Source organism: Oncorhynchus tshawytscha, linkage group LG13 (genome assembly GCF_018296145.1).
Source record: "Oncorhynchus tshawytscha isolate Ot180627B linkage group LG13, Otsh_v2.0, whole genome shotgun sequence".
In the NCBI taxonomy this organism is placed as follows: domain Eukaryota; kingdom Metazoa; phylum Chordata; class Actinopteri; order Salmoniformes; family Salmonidae; genus Oncorhynchus; species Oncorhynchus tshawytscha.
In genome coordinates, this window is record NC_056441.1 from 75,066,587 (window position 1) to 75,086,517 (window position 19,931).

The 19,931-nt window shown below is 39.2% G+C and overlaps 1 protein-coding gene across 5 annotated transcripts in view; it reads left to right on the top strand.

Moving 5' to 3' along the window:
• The window catches only part of LOC112266167 (phosphatidylinositol 4,5-bisphosphate 3-kinase catalytic subunit beta isoform-like), a 141,569-nt gene that overhangs the window by 48,870 nt on the left and 72,768 nt on the right, over positions 1–19,931 (top strand). The window contains exons 1-2 of one of the 5 annotated variants that reach the window (XM_042296352.1): positions 7,006–7,354; positions 7,462–7,504. The exons of 1 other annotated variant lie outside the window; for it this stretch is intronic. The gene's annotated coding sequence lies outside the window, so the exon portion shown is untranslated. Of the gene's footprint in view, positions 1–7,005; positions 7,355–7,461; positions 7,505–7,597; positions 7,791–11,855; positions 11,875–17,697; positions 17,912–19,931 lie in introns of those variants that run through there. 3 more of the 5 variants (XM_042296353.1, XM_042296356.1, XM_042296355.1) reach the window with 3 other exon arrangements.

Here is a 19,931-nt window from a genome sequence, read left to right on the forward strand (position 1 = left end):
TTAGCAATCAGTGTTATAGGTCAGGTGTGGTTAGTAATGTTATAGTCAATCAGTGTTATAGGTCAGATGAGTTTAGTAATGTTATAGTCAATCAGTGTTATAGGTCAGATCAGTTTAGTAATGTTATAGTCAATCAGTGTTATAGGTCAGATCATTTTAGTAATGTTATAGTCAATCAGTGTTATAGGTCAGGTGTGGTTAGTAATGTTATAGTCAATCAGTGTTATAGGTCAGATGAGTTTAGTAATGTTATAGTCAATCAGTGTTATAGGTCAGATCAGTTTAGTAATGTCATAGTCACATTCAGTGTTATAGGTCAGATCAGTTTAGTAATGTCATAGTCACAATCAGTGTTATAGGTCAGATCAGTTTAGTAATGTTATAGTCAATCAGTGTTATAGGTCAGATCAGTTTAGTAATGTCATAGTCACAATCAGTGTTATAGGTCAGATCAGTTTAGTAATATTATAGTCAATCGGTGTTATAGGTCAGATCAGTTTAGTAAAGTTATAGTCAATCAGTGTTATAGGTCAGGTGTGGTTAGTAAAGTTATTGTCAATCAGTGTTATAGGTCAGATGAGTTTAGTAATGTTATAGTCACAATCAGTGTTATAGGTCAGATCAGTTTAGTAATGTTATAGGTCAGATCAGTTTAGTAATGTTATAGTCAATCAGTGTTATAGGTCAGATCAGTTTAGTAATGTTATAGTCAATCAGTGTTATAGGTTAGATCAGTTTAGTAAAGTTATAGTCAATCAGTGTTATAGGTCAGATACGTTTAGTAATGTTATAGGTCAGATCAGTTTAGTAATGTTATAGTCAATCAGTGTTATAGGTTAGATCAGTTTAGTAAAGTTATTAGCAATCAGTGTTATAGGTCAGGTGTGGTTAGTAATGTTATAGTCAATCAGTGTTATAGGTCCGATGAGTTTAGTAATGTTATAGTCACAATCAGTGTTATAGGTCAGATCAGTTTAGTAATGTTATAATCAGTGTTATAGGTCAGTGTTAATGTTATAGTCAATCAGTGTTATAGGTCAGATGTAGTTAGTAATGTTATAGTCAATCAGTGTTATAGGTCAGATGTAGTTTAGTAATGTTATAGTCAATCAGTGTTATAGGTCAGATCAGTTTAGTAATGTTATAGTCAATCAGTGTTATAGGTCAGATCAGTTTAGTAATGTCATAGTCAAATCAGTGTTATAGGTCAGATCTGTTTAGTAATTATGTCATAGTCATAATCAGTGTTATAGGTCAGATGTAGTTAGTAATGTAAAAGTCAATCAGTGTTATAGGTCAGATTTCACTAATGTTATAGTCAATCAGTGTTATAGTCAATCAGTTAAGTTATAGGTGTTATAGGTCAGATCAGTTTAGTAATGTATAGTCAATCAGTGTTATAGGTCAATCAGTTTAGTAATGTTATAATCACAGTCAGTGGTTATAGGTCAGATCATTTTAGTAATGTTATAGTCAATCAGTGTTATAGGTCAGATCAGTTTAGTAAAGTTATAGTCAATCAGTGTTATAGGTCAGATACGTTTAGTAATGTTATAGGTCAGATCAGTTTTGTAAAGTTATTAGCAATCAGTGTTATAGGTCAGGTGTGGTTAGTAATGTTATAGTCAATCAGTGTTATAGGTCAGATGAGTTTAGTAATGTTATAGTCAATCAGTGTTATAGGTCAGATCAGTTTAGTAATGTTATAGTCAATCAGTGTTATAGGTCAGGTGTGGTTAGTAATGTTATAGTCAATCAGTGTTATAGGTCAGATACGTTAAGTAATTTTATACATCAGATCAGTTTAGTAAAGTTATAGTCAATCAGTGTTATAGGTCAGATCAGTTTAGTAATGTTATAGTCAATCAGTGTTATAGGTCAGATCAGTTTAGTAATGTTATAATCACAATCAGTGTTATAGGTCAGATCAGTTCAGTAATATTATAGTCAATCAGTGTTATAGTTCAGATCAGTTTAGTAATGTTATAGTCAATCAGTGTTATAGGTCAGATCAGTTTAGTAAAGTTATAGTCAATCAGTGTTATAGGTCAGATTCGTTTAGTAATGTTATAGGTCAGATCAGTTTAGAAAAGTTATTAGCAATCAGTGTTACAGGTCAGGTGTGGTTAGTAATGTTATAGTCAATCAGTGTTATAGGTCCGATGAGTTTATTAATGTTATAGTCACAATCAGTGTTATAGGTCAGATCAGTTTAGAAAAGTTATTAGCAATCAGTGTTACAGGTCAGGTGTGGTTAGTAATGTTATAGTCAATCCGTGTTATAGGTCAGATGTAGTTAGTAATGTAAAAGTCAATCAGTGTTATAGGTCAGATCAGGTAATGTTATAGTCAATCAGTGTTATAGGTCAGATCAGTTTAGTAATGTTATAGTCAATCAGTGTTACAGGTCAGATCAGTTTAGTAATGTTATAGTCAATCAGTGTTATAGGTCAGATCAGTTTAGTAATGTCATAGTCACATTCAGTGTTATAGGTCAGATCAGTTTAGTAATGGCATAGTCATAATCAGTGTTATAGGTCAGATGTAGTTAGTAATGTAAAAGTCAATCAGTGTTATAGGTCAGATCAGTTTAGTATTGTTATAGTCAATCAGTGTTATTGGTCAGATCATTTTAGTAAAGTTATAGTCAATCAGTGTTATAGGTCAGATCATTTTAGTAATGTTATAGTCAATCAGTGTTATAGGTCAGATCATTTTAGTAATGTTATAGTGAATCAGTGTTATAGGTCAGATCAGTTTAGTAAAGTTATAGTCAATCAGTGTTATAGGTCAGGTGTGGTTAGTACTGTTATAGTCAATCAGTGTTATAGGTCAGATGAGTTTAGTAATGTCATAGTCAATCAGTGTTATAGGTCAGATCAGTTTAGTAATGTTATAGTCACAATCAGTGTTATAGGTCAGATGAGTTTAGTAATGTTATAGTCAAATCAGTGTTATAGGTCAGATCAGTTTAGTAATGTTATAGGTCAGATCAGTTTAGTAAAGTTATAGTCAATCAGTGTTAAGGTCAGATCAGTTTAGTAATGTCATAGTCAAATCAGTGTTATAGGTCAGATCAGTTTAGTAATGTTATAGTCAATCAGTGTTATAGGTCAGATCAGGTTAGTAATGTTATAGTCAATCAGTGTTATAGGTCAGATCAGTTTAGTAAAGTTATAGTCAATCAGTGTTATAGGTCAGGTGTCGTTAGTAAAGTTATTGTCAATCAGTGTTATAGGTCAGATGAGTTTAGTAATGTTATAGTCACAATCAGTGTTATAGGTCAGATCAGTTTAGTAATGTTATAGTCACAATCAGTGTTATAGGTCAGATCAGTTTAGTAATGTTATAGTCAATCAGTGTTATAGGTCAGATCAGTTTAGTAATGTTATAATCACAATCAGTGTTATAGGTCAGATCAGTTTAGTAATATTATAGTCAATCAGTGTTATAGGTCAGATCAGTTTAGTAATGTTATAGTCAATCAGTGTTATAGGTCAGATCCGTTTAGTAATGTTATAATCACAGTCAGTGTTATAGGTCAGATCATTTTAGTAATGTTATAGTCAATCAGTGTTATAGGTCAGATCAGTTTAGTAAAGTTATAGTCAATCAGTGTTATAGGTCAGATACGTTTAGTAATGTTATAGGTCAGATCAGTTTAGTAAAGTTATTAGCAATCAGTGTTATAGGTCAGGTGTGGTTAGTAATGTTATAGTCAATCAGTGTTATAGGTCAGATGAGTTTAGTAATGTCATAGTCAATCAGTGTTATAGGTCAGATCAGTTTAGTAATGTTATAGTCAATCAGTGTTATAGGTCAGATCATTTTAGTAATGTTATAGTCAATCAGTGTTATAGGTCAGGTGTGGTTAGTAATGTTATAGTCAATCAGTGTTATAGGTCAGATGAGTTTAGTAATGTTATAGTCAATCAGTGTTACAGGTCAGATCAGTTTAGTAATGTCATAGTCACATTCAGTGTTATAGGTCAGATCAGTTTAGTAATGTCATAGTCACAATCAGTGTTATAGGTCAGATCAGTTTAGTAATGTTATAGTCAATCAGTGTTATAGGTCAGATCAGTTTAGTAATGTCATAGTCACAATCAGTGTTATAGGTCAGATCAGTTTAGTAATATTATAGTCAATCGGTGTTATAGGTCAGATCAGTTTAGTAAAGTTATAGTCAATCAGTGTTATAGGTCAGGTGTGGTTAGTAAAGTTATTGTCAATCAGTGTTATAGGTCAGATGAGTTTAGTAATGTTATAGTCACAATCAGTGTTATAGGTCAGATCAGTTTAGTAATGTTATAGGTCAGATCAGTTTAGTAAAGTTATAGTCAATCAGTGTTGTAGATCAGATCAGTTTCGTAATGTCATAGTCACAGTCAGTGTTATAGGTCAGATCAGTTTAGTAATGTCATAGTCACAATCAGTGTTATAGGTCAGATCAGTTTAGTAATGTTATAGTCAATCAGTGTTATAGGTCAGATCAGTTTAGTAATGTTATAGTCAATCAGTGTTATAGGTTAGATCAGTTTAGTAAAGTTATTAGCAATCAGTGTTATAGGTCAGGTGTGGTTAGTAATGTTATAGTCAATCAGTGTTATAGGTCCGATGAGTTTAGTAATGTTATAGTCACAATCAGTGTTATAGGTCAGATCAGTTTAGTAATGTTATCGTTAATCAGTGTTATAGGTCAGATCATTTTAGTAATGTTATGGTCAATCAGTGTTATAGGTCAGGTGTGGTTAGTAATGTTATAGTCAATCAGTGTTATAGGTCAGATGAGTTTAGTAATGTTATAGTCAATCAGTGTTATAGGTCAGATCAGTTTAGTAATGTTATAGTCAATCAGTGTTATAGGTCAGATCAGTTTAGTAATGTCATAGTCACAATCAGTGTTATAGGTCAGATCTGTTTAGTAATGTCATAGTCATAATCCGTGTTATAGGTCAGATGTAGTTAGTAATGTAAAAGTCAATCAGTGTTATAGGTCAGCTCATTTCACTAATGTTATAGTCAATCAGTGTTATAGGTCAGATCAGTTAAGTAATGTTATAGTCAATCAGTGTTATAGGTCAGATCAGTTTAGTAATGTTATAGTCAATCAGTGTTATAGGTCAGATCAGTTTAGTAATGTTATAGTCAATCAGTGTTATAGGTCAGATCAGTTTAGTAATGTCATAGTCACATTCAGTGTTATAGGTCAGATCAGTTTAGTAATGTCATAGTCATAATCCGTGTTATAGGTCAGATGTAGTTAGTAATGTAAAAGTCTATCAGTGTTATAGGTCAGATCATTTTAGTAATGTTATAGTCAATCAGTGTTATAGGTCAGATCATTTTAGTAATGTTATAGTGAATCAGTGTTATAGGTCAGATCAGTTTAGTAAAGTTATAGTCAATCAGTGTTATAGGTCAGGTGTGGTTAGTACTGTTATAGTCAATCAGTGTTATAGGTCAGATGAGTTTAGTAATGTCATAGTCACAATCAGTGTTATAGGTCAGATCAGTTTAGTAATGTTATAATCACAATCAGTGTTATAGGTCAGATATGGTTAGTAATGTTATAGTCAATCAGTGTTATAGGTCAGATCAGTTTAGAAATGTTATAGTCAATCAGTGTTATAGGTCAGATCAGTTTAGTAATGTCATAGTCACAATCAGTGTTTTAGGTCAGATCAGTTTAGTAATGTTATGGTCAATCAGTGTTATAGGTCAGATCAGTTTAGTAATGTTATAGTCAATCAGTGTTAAAGGTGAGATAAGTTTAGTAATGTCATAGTCACAATCAGTGTTTCAGGTCAGATCAGTTTAGTAATGTCATAGTTACAATCAGTTTTATAGGTCAGATATGTTTAGTCATGTTATAGGTCAGATCAGTTTAGTAAAGTTATAGTCAATCAGTGTTATAGGTCAGGTGTGGTTAGTAATGTTATAGTCAATCAGTGCCATAGGTCAGATGTGGTTAGTAATGTTGTCATCACCCACACATTTCACCCTATACCCCATACAGTGCACTGGTTTTGGTCATCTCTGGCACACTATTGGTCAGTTCTGAGACAGCCAGTCCATCACCTCCTCCCTGGTTAACCAGAAGTTTCCTAAACTCACTCATGGGGTGTGTTCAGTTTGACTGTGTGCAACATTGAAATCAATGAAAAGGATACTGAACGACGAGTTGAAAATCGTTGTGAGGTTTGTGGCCCAGCGGGCGATTACTGTCTGGTGTTTGGTGAGTTTTGCTATTTAAGATGGTCACACCAATATTAAATGAGGCGATACCTCGAAGCAAACGTACCTCAAAGGCTGTTGAAGAACGGTGCATACTTCTTTGGGAAACGTGTCGTTCAGTACAAACTGTCACATAACGTAGCAAACGTTAATTCAAACTGAACTCACAACTGTTCTCTGTCAATGATGTAACATGTCCTCATTTATATAAACAGGTCACCAGGAGGCGACACAGCTCTTTCATTAATGGTTACATTTCTCCCTGCAGCAACAGTGGACTGCTGTATCAGACCAAATACATTCTTTTTTCTGCATTTTGTCACTGTGCTTTTCAAAATGATAAATCAGAGACAACACCACCACTTGACAACGGGTCAACTTGCTGCCCTTTCAATTGATGAGGCAACTTACTTGTGTTACATGGTGCAGGCATTATAAAATTATTAATAACTAAAATACCTCTGGTTTATCCTTACTCTATGAGACGGTTTAGATCAAAACCATGATGAACAATGTAGCCTAGTTTAATGTGAACCATTACCCTAGGGGGCTACATGTTGGTTATGCATTCACAGTAGGCTTATAGCTATAGATGAATGCACTGCCTTTACTGTTATTGCCATACAAAATAAGGCATAGTGTACCTATTTGTTTTTAACACCGCCTCACAACCAGGCAGGCACTGACTGTCAGAGAAAACCCAGTATAATGACCACCTCAAGTCAACACGCGACCCCCTCACCAAAAGAATGCATCCGGGACAATCGACGCGCCTTTGGCAACGTTGGAATGAATGTTTCACCTGGCAAATTCAACTCGCGTTTCTTTTCTTTCATCTCAATTAGTTGGAAAGGTTTCAGAACTGTGTGTTTCCTGGTGAAATCTCGGCCCCGAAGTTTCATGCCGAAGATATGAAGATAGGGGAAGCAAAGCCGGCTGAGTACTAGGCGACTGCAAGATCAGTGTAGGCTACGCAGGGAGGGGGAGAGACCGAACGGGAGGGATAGAAGAAAAAAGCGAACAGCACCCGAACTGTGCGTGGTTCACCTTCTGAAAAACAGGAAGCCAACGCCGATCAGTCCACCTGGCCGCATTGTCCTGCGAGGAGAAGACAGAGGTTTCTCACGGCTCATCTTGTCACGCATATTTTAAAGCCTAAATATCGTTATTGTGGATTCAATCGAGAGAAAAAAATAATTTTAACTATACCTATTTCCTCACTAGGACGGTCGATATTCTCCTATTCCCAACAGGAGTGTAACTCAAGGTAAGTCCCTGGCACACTTCCGTCGCTATCTCGAATTAGTAGGCTAACCTACATGGAGTCAGTGAGTACGTCGACCGAGGTGGACTTGAACTGCTACGTTGTATCTACACCTCACCCAGATGGTTGTTTGAATTTATCGGCTACATTTCCACTTTGGTCGTGTTTTGAAAATATTAGTTTCTTAATTTTGTCAAACAATAGGCAATGTTTCGAAACGAGTTTCATGATTGGTTTGCTCTCAGAGCACCCAAGGATACATTCTGCCTTATCCCGAGGGTTATCATCCGTAAGTATCGTCCACACCTAGGACCATGTGAACTACAAACCCTCCGAGTTATGTAGACTATGCCAAATATCCTCAGATTGTAGTCGTTTTTAAATATGGGCCTTTGAAAGCAGCGATATGTTTTGGTCTCACAACTATGATACAATGTATTTAAGATGCGGTTGGGTGTCGTTTTTAGAATTTTATTTGGTGACTTGCCATTAATAAAAACTCGGGCTTGACGCACTCGTTTACCCCTCTGCACCCGGTGTAGTTTACTCCTGCTTGTATTCCGCTGCTGCAGTTCCCCTCATTTTATTTATCTCAGGCTATACAAAACTCTAGGCTACGGATGACACGATGGGGACATGTTTAGACTACACTTGGTACCATTGCTATTCTTTGCTGTTGGTTATGTGAGGATTTATTTGGTATATTCTCTATGCCAAACTGAAGGGGATGTTGCAGGAACATTGACAGAGTGGTAAAATAGGGCACGTCACATCGACGTTTGCCCCACTGTAGTTTATATTTAAACTCAGACGTGACGTTATGTGTAGAACCGGGAAGTTTTTGGAGAGGACGGGTAGAATTGAGCGGTTAACTCGTTTCAGGAAAATTAATGAATAGCACACTGTTTGTCATTTTCGCCAGGCCTATGCTTTTTGCTCCACTTTGTCTGCTTATAGGCCTGCCTACACTTGGATAGGCTAACTCCGAGCACACTTGGTGACAAACAACATATGCCTAGGACAATGATTCCAAAGGGGCTATGTCTTTGAGACTTTGATATAGTTATTGCCAAGCCAATGTGATGGCACACCTTACCTGTCCTTAGATATATTAGTGAATTAAGTGACACAATTTTAGATGTACTTTAAATTATATTTGATAAATTAAATGCTCATGCAAGTTTGAGCATGTATCTCTCAGATTCTCTCAAAGCTGCAATATAACTTTTGGGGCAAAGACCAAACTCACAGAATTGTAAGTTATAGATCTGTTATTCTCATTGAAAGTAAGTCTAAGAAGTGATAACTTTGTTATGTGGGCTATGCTTCCCGGTCTTAACGGTAATTTCTGCACTTTCTTTCTTTCGGTTTTGTACAGCTGAAAATACATTATTTTTGGTTCTGGAAAATATATTTCAGAGGTTTAGATGGTACAATGATTCTCTAAGATAAGACTATGTAAATTACACCTGTTAGAAGTCAGACATGTTTCTCTCTCTTTACCATCTCACTCCAACACACACAATCCCCATTCCTCTATTACTGTGTTTACAGCAGCCTGGCGACACCAAGTCAGTAGCTTCCCAGCGGGACGAGACGAGGGAGGCATGGTGTCAGGGGACTGTCAGAGACACAAACAGGAGTGTGCGTCTAATACAGTGGCTATGAGAGCCAATTCCACACACAGCCCCCCCGGAGCACTAACACACGGGTCTGGGGGAGAGGTGGTGGGGACTGGAGCCATGAATGGAGCAATTCTCTCAATCATGTGAGAGAGGACTCTGTGCTTCCGAGGGGACAATTTGTTTGCATAAACACTTAATACACATATTTGACTTATTTACGATACAGTACGCAAACACACGCGCACACACTCATTGACCTCAGCACACTTCCACCACATGAATTCCTAAATGGCAATCATGCATGGTTTATCTATTGCCCTCTCACACAGACAGCTATAGTAGCCATTTGGCGTGTGCGTGAACACACACACTATATTAAGAGTGTGCCCAGACGGTGGCCATGACTGCGGAACTAATTATCGTTCAGAGCATTAATGCACTTCCTGCAAAGAAAGGTCAGAACTGTCTGTCTGACTGATGGTAGTAGACTATTGTAAATGTGTGTTAGTGTTTTTGTGTGCAGCCTCATGATTGCGCTGTATTCAATAGTGCAGAAAGTGAGGATCATTAGCAAACGTGTCATGATTAAATTGACATTTGGATCTCTGATTATACAGATAATTATAAGTAATCGCCATTTACTGTAGCTGCTCATTGAAATGAACGGGTACTGATCAAATTAACTTGTATTTAGTTCTCTCTTGAAGGATAATGTTATTTTGAGTTGGTGTGATAGCCCTGTGGGAAACAGGAGATATTTTTAATCAGGCAGTGGGCCAGGCTGCCCAGTATTGGGTGGGGCTGTTCTCAAGCCCCCTCTGAGGTAGTGGGGGGGGCTGATAACACTGCTGCCGTCAGTCTTCAGTCAACTTAACAATGCAGCCTTTTAGACAACCTGCTATTTATTCCACAACCAGGCCTCTCCTAAAAGTTATTATAAAATGACCTGGTCTCTTGGTGAAAAGGGAGAGCTAAAAGGACTGGTTCCTACTGTTCCTACCCCTTTAAAATTAGCCAGCCGTACTGGGTGTGTCTCTCTCATCTGGACTCAATCCTCCAATCCAGTGGGGGTGTGATTGACATCCCGTCCTCCATCTCAATGACACCTACTGGTGTGCTGCAATCTATCCCCTCTCATCCTTCTCCCCTCTCTTCTTCCTCCTCTCTATTCATTACAACAGATTTACTGTACTGAAACACCCTCCTTCAGGGACATGTACTTCCCACCTGCCTGTTTTTACAATACCATTGAGGTCATGTGTGTTTGTACAGTAGTCAGTGTTCTTGTTGAATGAATGAGACACATCTTCTAATATTGCTGCCACCCACCATCCTCAACTGTCCCCTTGCTCCTTAATTTTAACTGGTTCTCTGACACACACGCAAACACACACTTCCTGCTGTCACAGTCAAATGTAATCACCCCTCACAGCCGTTGATGGCTTGTGTAACATCCTCTCAGAAATCGGAAGGGAAGCCAGGAGTGTGTGTTGTGTGGAGCAGCTGTGCTCGTGTGTGTGTGTGTGTGTTTGGGGGGCCCCATCAAACAGTTGTATCCCCTGAGCCAAATACCTTCTGTGGCTTAATAGGCAGAAAGCTCTAGCATGCCCTCAGACGAGGTCACATGCATACCGAGAGATGCACTAGGTAGATATACAGATTTATAGTAGGTATACAGTAAATCGATTTACTCTAGATAGACTTCATATAATATTGAGCATATACAGGACATGCAGACACATAGGAAGTGTGACATGACCAGTGACTGAACCAGAGAGAACAGCAGCCTAATGGAATTCTCCACTTTCTTGCTTCACAAGCCAAGACCTGCAAAGGAATTCAGAGAGGAAGATGGGAGGAGAAACATCGGGTGAAAGAAAGGGGCTGAGCAGTTCAGCTACAGCATGCAGGCAATAATAAAGGAGTACAGAAGGGGATATATTGAAACAAAAAGAAAGGAAGATGATTTTACAGTATTAGTTTGCTGTGAAGGAGAGAGGAAATAAGAGTTGAAAAGGTTGAGCGATCGATGGAATGAAATGAAAGAAAGACAAAGTAGATGCAGAAAGAATAGATCTAGTTTTGAATGGAGGTTTGCTTGGTATAGAACAGGCCTGGTCAAAGGTCGGCACGGGGGCCGTATGCGACCCACTACCTGATTCAATACTGCCCGCGGAATCATACTCTTGACAGTCTGACACCCACGTCACCGTTACAAATTGTAGCTAGCTAGAAATTGTGCAAAATTCGTTTTTCAAAGAAAAGGAAAGTAGACAATGTAGGGTGTTCCAGCAAGAGTGGACATCGAAATATTTCTTTATTGAGGGATCAGGGAAGGCTATGTGCTTAGTGTGCAAAGAGAGCATCGCTGTCTTGAAAGACTACAACTTGTTCCGACACTTCCAGACGAAGCATGCAGAGAAAGATAGGAATACGTCTTCTGAGCAGAGGGCAAGTTCATCGAAAGAGTTGCTGTCTCAGTTGCAAAAGCAGCAAGGACTTTTTACAAAACGGCATTCGGCAAACGACGGAATTGCGAGAACTAGCTATGTACATGTCCACAAAATTGCTAAACATAGCAAGCTGTTCGCTGAGGGCGAATTCATTAAAGAATGTTTAATTGACTCTGCAACAATACTTTGCCCTGACAAGAAAGAGCTGTTTGAAAATGTTTCCCTGTCAAGACCATCAGTAACACGGCGTGTTGAGGACATCGCAGAGAATATGGAACAACAGTTGGAAGACGAGGTAAAAGATTGAACCTATTTCTCCTTGGTCCTGGATGAGAGCAGTGATGCATGTGATACAGCACAGTTCTTGATATTCTTACGAGGTATAACCCCAGACTTTGAAATTACAGAAGCTTCAGTACAGTCAATGAAGAGCACAACCACAGGGAAATATTTATTGGAGGTTAATAAGTGTGTGACAATGCAGGGACTGAGTTTAAAAGTTATCCAATGTGACCACTGATGGATGCCCAAACTTGACAGGAAAAAACATTGGCCTTTTGAAAATGATACAAGATCAAGTAGCTGAGCTGAACCCAGATCAGATTTTATTTTCTCCTGCATTGCATTATTCATCAGGAGGTGCTCTGTAAATGTGTTCTGAAAATGAACCATGTTGTGAATACAGTCACTAAAGTGATAAACTTCAAAAGAGCAAAATCACTGTTGGAAGAGACAGAGTCGGGTCATGCAGATCTCCCCTACCTCACAAATGTGTCGTCCGCTGGATTTCAAAGTGTTGGAAAATTACCTGCTGTTGGTTTCCTCTCCTTTCACCTTCAATGTGGATAACTCTCCCACTGACCTGCAACTTGAGCTTATTGATCTTCAGTTTGACGCAGTGATTGTTTTTGAATCGTTCTCCAATGTCACTGATGAGGTTCTATGCATCTCTCAATGAGCAAAACTTTCCAAAGATCAGGAGTCATGCTCAGAAGACATTTGTACTGTTAGTTTGACCCAATGTATGTGAACAGACATTTTCAGTGATGAAATATAACACGTCAAGACACAGATCATCTCTTACATCTCTCACCTCTCAGCAATCAAATCAAATCAAATTTTATTTGTCACATACACATGGTTAGCAGATGTTAATGCGAGTGTAGCGAAATGCTTGTGCTTCTAGTTCCGACAATGCAGTAATAACGAGCAAGTAATCTAACTAACAATTCCAAAAAAAACTACTGTCTTATACACAGTGTAAGGGGATAAAGAATATGTACATAAGGATATATGAATGAGTGATGGTACAGAGCAGCATAGGCAAGATACAGTAGATGATATCGAGTACAGTATATACATATGAGATAAGTATGTAAACCAAGTGGCATAGTTAAAGTGGCTAGTGATACATGTATTACATAAGGATGCAGTCGATGATATAGAGTACAGTATCAACGTATGCATATGAGATGAACAATGTAGGGTAAGTAACATTATATAAGGTAGCATTGTTTAAAGTGGCTAGTGATATATTTACATCATTTCCCATCAATTCCCATGATTAAAGTGGCTGGAGTAGAGTCAGTGTCATTGACAGTGTGTTGGCAGTAGCCACTCAATGTTAGTGGTGGCTGTTTAACAGTCTGATGGCCTTGAGATAGAAGCTGTTTTTCAGTCTCTCGGTCCCAGCTTTGATGCACCTGTACTGACCTCGCCTTCTGGATGACAGCGGGGTGAACAGGCAGTGGCTCGGTGGTTGATGTCCTTGATGATCTTTATGGCCTTCCTGTAGCATCGGGTGGTGTAGGTGTCCTGGAGGGCAGGTAGTTTGCCCCCGGTGATGCGTTGTGCAGACCTCACTACCCTCTGGAGAGCCTTACGGTTGAGGGCGGTGCAGTTGCCATACCAGGCGGTGATACAGCCCGCCAGGATGCTCTCGATTGTGCATCTGTAGAAGTTTGTGAGTGCTTTTGGTGACAAGCCGAATTTCTTCAGCCTCCTGAGGTTGAAGAGGCGCTGCTGCGCCTTCCTCACGATGCTGTCTGTGTGAGTGGACCAATTCAGTTTGTCTGTGATGTGTATGCCGAGGAACTTAAAACTTGCTACCCTCTCCACTACTGTTCCATCGATGTGGATGGGGGTGTTCCCTCTGCTGTTTCCTGAAGTCCACAATCATCTCCTTAGTTTTGTTGACGTTGAGTGTGAGGTTATTTTCCTGACACCACACTCCGAGGGCCCTCACCTCCTCCCTGTAGGCCGTCTCGTCGTTGTTGGTAATCAAGCCTACCACTGTTGTGTCGTCCGCAAACTTGATGATTGAGTTGGAGGCGTGCATGGCCACGCAGTCGTGGGTGAACAGGGAGTACAGGAGGGGGCTCAGAACGCACCCTTGTGGGGCCCCAGTGTTGAGGATCAGCGGGGAGGAGATGTTGTTGCCTACCCTCACCACCTGGGGGCGGCCCGTCAGGAAGTCCAGTACCCAGTTGCACAGGGTGGGGTCTCGAGCTTGATGACGAGCTTGGAGGGTACTATGGTGTTGAATGCCGAGCTGTAGTCGATGAACAGCATTCTCACATAGGTATTCCTCTTGTCCAGATGGGTTAGGGCAGTGTGCAGTGTGGTTGAGATTGCAGCAGTGTGGTTGAGATTGCAATCCTGCTCATAGCGACGTCAGAAACTATACCTGACTTCACTGCTCTAGTCAAAGCCCATCAGAGACTTCACTCCTCACACTGATTGAGTAGTTTAAATGTAATGTTGAGCTCTCCCGCTTTCTTGTGTTTTTGTGCCTACCCATTATCAAGAGTTCTATCTGTGGTGCTGAATGCATATATCGTATCGTATCATATCTGGATGTGATTTACAGTAGATACAGTTGAAGTTTACATACACCTTAGCCAAATGCATTTCAACTCAGATTCACATTTCCTGACATTTAATTCTAGTAAAAATTCTCTGTCTTAGGTCAGTTAGGATCACTACTTTATTTTAAGAATGTGAAAGGTCAGAATAATAGTAGAGTGATTTATTTCAGCTTTTATTTCTTACATCACATTCCCAGTGGCTCAGAAGTTTACACACACTCAATTAGTATTTGGTCGCATTGCCTTTTAAAGCAACAGCTACTCTTCCTGGGGTCCAGCAAAATTAAGGCAGTTTATACAATTTAAAACATTACAATACATTCAGATTTCACAACAATGTGTGCCTTCAGGTCCCTACTCCACCACTACCACATATCTACAGTACTAAATCCATGTGTATGTATAGTGCGTTTTATCGCATATGTCTGTGCCAATGTTTGTTGCTTCACAGTCCTTCTGTTCCAAAATTGTTTTTTTTCTTCTGTTTTTTAAATCTAATTTAACTGCTTGCATCAGATACTTGATATGGAATAGAGTTCCATGTAGTCATGGCTCTGGGAAAAACACAGTACTACATATAGTCTACTCTGGACTTGGGGACTGTGAAGAGACCTCTTGTGGCATGTCTTGTGGGGTATGCATGAGTGTTCGGGCTGTGTGCCTGTAGTTTAGACAGACAGCTCAGTGCATTCAACATGTCAATACCTTTCATAAATAAGTCCATCTCTCCTCCACTTTCAGCCAGGAGAGATTGACATGCATATTTATTAATATTAGCGCTCTGTGTACATCCAAGGGCCAGCTATGCTGCCCTGTTCTGAGCCAATTGCAATTTTCCTAAGACTTTTTTTGTGGCACTTGACCACATGACTGAACAAAGTGCGACAAAACTAGGGCCTGTAGGACCTGCCTTGTTGATAGTGCTGTTAAAAAGACAGAGCATCACTTTATTATAGACAGACTTCTCCCCATCTTAGCTACTGCTGCATCGATATGTTTTGACCATGACAGTTTACAATCTAGGGTTACTCCAAGCAGTTTAACCTCTCTAGGGGGTGTTGGACGGTAGCGTCCCACCTGGCCAATATCCAGTTAAATTGCAGAGTGCCAAATTCATAAACAGAAATATTCATTATAAAAATTCATAAAACATACGTGTTATACATCGGTTTAAAGATGAACTTCTTGTTAATCCAACCACGGTGTCAGATATCAAAAAGGCTTTACAGCAAAAGCATACCATGTGATTATCTGAAAACAGTGCCCAGCAGACAAATCATTACAAACAGTTACCAGCCAAGTAGAGGAGTTACACAAGTCAGAAATAGCGATAAAATGTATCACTTACCTTTTGATCTTCATATGGTTGCACTCACAAGACTCCCATTTACTCAATAAATGTTTGTTTTGTTTGATAAAGTCCCTCTTTATATCCAAAAACATCAGTTTCGTTCAGTAATCCACAGGCTCAAAGGCAGTCAAAACAGCAGACAAAAAAAAAAAAATATCAGTAAAGTTCGTAGAAACATGTCAAACGATGTTTATAATCAATCCTCAGGTTGTTTTTAGTCATAATAATCAATGATATTTCAACCGGACAAAAGCTTCATCAATATTAAAGGAAAACAAGAAAGGCGCGCTCTCGGTCGTGTGCATGAATAACCTCTGGGACACTGCAGTGTCCACTCATTCAGACTGGTCTTACTCTCTCATTTTTCCGAATACAAGCCTGAAACAATTTCTAAAGACGGTTGACATCGAGTGGAAGCCATAGGAAGTGCAATTTGAGTCCTAAGTCAATGGAATCTGTATAGGTAGTCAATGGAAAACTACAAACATAAATTAAATAAAAACTTCCTGGATGGATTTTTCTCCGGTTTTCACCTGCCATATCAGTTCTGTTATACTCACAGACATTATTTTATCATATGGAAGTTTGGAAACTTTAGAGTGTTTTCTATCCAAATCTACCAATTATATGCATATCCTAGCTTCTGGACCTGAGTAACAGGCAGTTTACTTTGGGCACGCTTTTCATCCGAAGGTGAAAATTGTGCCTCCTACCCTAATGAAGTTAATCATCTCAACTTGCTCAATTTCCACATGATTTATTACAAGATTTAGTTGAGGTTTAGGGTTTAATGAGTGTATTGTTTGAAATACAATGCTTTTAGTTTTAGAAATATTTATCTAACTTATTCCTTGCCACCCACGCTGAAACTAACTGCAGCTCTTTGTTGAGTGTTAGTCATTTCAGTCGCTGTAGTAGCTGACGTGTAGTGTTGAGTCGTCCACATATGTAGATACTCTGGCTTTACTCAGTCAGTGGCATGCCGTTAGTAAAACATGTAAAAGGGGTCTAAGCAGCTACCCTGGGGAATTCCTGATTCTAACTGGATTATATTTGAGGCGTCCATTTAAGAACACCCTCTGTGTTCTGTTAGACAAGTTACTCTTTATCCACATTATAGCAGGGGGTGTAAAGCCATAACACATATGTTTTTCCAGCAGCAGACTATGATCGATCATGTCAAAAGCTGTACTGAAGTCTAACATGACAGCCCCCACAATCATTTTATCATAAATTTATCTTAGCCAATCATCAGTCATTTGTGTAAGTGCTGTGCTTGTTGAGTGTCCTTCTCTATAAGCATGCTGAAATTTTGTTGTCAATTTGTTTACTGTGAAATAGTGTTTGACCAGATACAATGCTATTTTTTTTTCCAGAAGATGGTAACAGGCTGATTGGTCGGCTATTTGAGCCAGTAAAGGGGGCTTTACTATTCTTGGGTAGCGGAATGACTTTAGGTTCCCTCCAGACTTGAGGGCACACACTTTCTATTAGGCTTAAATTGAAGTTGTGGCAAATAGGAGTGGCAATATCGTCTGCTATTATCCTCAGTAACTTGCCATCCAGATTGTCAAACCCCGGTGGCTTGTCATTGTTGATAGACAACCATTTTTTTCACCTCTTCCACACTGACTTTACTGAAGACAAGAATTGTACTTTTGAATATCATAATTGAATATCATAATTGGGTCCGATATACTTGGATTTGTAGTGTCAGTGTTTGTTGCAGGCATGTCATCCCTAAGTTTGCTTATCTTGTGGTGAAATCCTGCACGGAGCCTTCACTGTGCGCTACCACTTTAAGAGCGCTTCAGCAGTAAGGAAGGAGGAGATATAGAGAGCTTTTTTAGCTCTCTGGGAGGGAGCTCTTGGTTGGCGCTACAGTTTGATTGTATGTGCTATGCTGCAGAAGTCTTGTTTATTTCCAGCGTGTGTAGTTTGTTTAACTCAATCATCGGTGTGACCGCTCTAGGTCGTGGTTGTTATCGTTTGGGACCGCACCGGTTATGGATCGCATGGTTTAGTAGCAACATTGTTGCGAAGCTTTGACATACAAACGATCAGACGGTCACAGTACAACTGCAAGCCTGAAGACCACAGCTAAGATCTCTCTGGTTCTCTTTCTCTTCCCTCTATCGTTCCAGTGCTTTACCCTTCAGCAGACTTTCTATTTTTCAGATGCACTTTCCATTGATTTTCATTAGAGCCAGACTATTATTGCCCTGCCAGAAGTATTTGGGTTGACATTTTAGTTAAAAGGGAGGTTGCTTGCAAGTTGTATGTTGTTATTTGAACTGTATTGAGGTGGTGTGTACTACTGACATGTGGCCGATAAGATTGTGGACATTTTAAGGCCTTTGTTTTGTCTATGAACACCCCACACATTCATACCCTCTCAGAGTTGGCTCTTTTTCCCAAAATTTCATTTAAGGTGCCCCAAGGTTTTTTACTGTCCTTCTTTATACGATTTAGCTTTGTTTCATAGTGTAGTTTATTTTGGTTTAGTCACGTTAGTTCTTAATTTACAGTACATTTGCCAATCAGTTGGGCTACCAGACTTCTTTTTCATAACTTTTGCCTCATCCCTCTCAACCATACCATTTTTCAATTCCTCATCAATCCATGGGGATTTAACAGTTTTTACAGTCATTTTCTTAATGGGTGCGTGCTTATTAGTAACTGGAAAAAGTAGTTTCATAAATGCGTCAAGTGCAGCACCTGGTTGCTCCTCATTACACACCACAGACCAGCAAATTATTCTTTACATCATCAACATATGAATCAAATCAAATGTATTTATATAGCCCTTTGTACATCAGCTGATATCTCAAAGTGCTGTACAGAAACCCAGCCTAAAACCCCAAACAGCAAGCAATGCAGGTGTAGAAGCACGGTGGCTAGGAAAATCTCCCTAGAAAGGCCAAAACCTAGGAAGAAACCTAGAGAGGAACCAGGCTATGTGGGGTGGCCAGTCCTCTTCTGGCTGTGCCGGGTGGAGATTATAACAGAATATGGCCAAGATGTTCAAATGTTCATAAATGACCAGCATGGTCAAATAATAATCACCACAAAACTTCTAGTATGACCTCTTATATATTAGCCCAGCCTTTGGAACTTATGTTTTCCTAGATATGGCTATTATATTGTGATCACTACATCCTATGGATTTGGATACTGCTTTAAAGCAAATATCTGCAGCGTTAGTAAAGATGTGATCAATACATGTTGATTTAATTACTGTGATGTTCGTAAATACCCTGGTAGGTTGACTGATAACCTGAACCAGGTTGCAGGCACTGGTTACAGTTTGAAGTTATTTCTTGAGTGGGCAGCTTGATGATAGCCAGTCCATATTTAAATCACCCAGAAAATGTACTTCTCTGTTGAATTCACATACATTATCAAGCATTTCACACACATTATCCAGATACTGACTGTTAGCACTTGGTGGTCTATATCAGCTTCCCACAAGAATGGGCTATAGGTGAGGCAGATTAACCTGTAGCCATATTACTTCAACAGTATTTAACATTAGACCGTCTCTAAGCTTTACAGGAATGTGGTTCTTTTGTATTTGCCCATGCCCCAAAGATCATGTACATTTGATACAGCATTATGACGACTCATTGTCACAATGGTAGGGATTAACTGAGCTGGTCTTGGATCATTTACCAGTCATTTGTTTCAATGCGGCCTTGGAATGCGTGGGGTCCATGAGCCAAGATGATTTGGATGAACTCCGTCATTCCTGTAGAGTACCTTCTGTTTCTAGAAGGTTTCAAAGTTATCTATAAAAGTGACTCCAGCAGAGTACAGTAGTCTTTTAGTCAGATGTGTAATGCCAGTAGCCTGCTGAATCTTTCACACCCGCGGCCCAACGATGGCACTGGACCTGAAATTATTGGCAGTTTTTTGGAGTCTTTTAATGCTCAAATTAATGTTCCGAGTTAACCCTCCAGATGTTGTTTGACCCCACATGGACTACGACAGTGTCAGCTCCCGGCATCTGTGGTAGAACAGTCGGAGCAGACTTGTTATGTCCTGTACTTGTGCTCCTGGGTAGCACAGAGGTTTTGCCTTGGGGACCGAGATGTTTCTCACCGTAGAGCTGCCTATGATGACAGGTGGTGATGT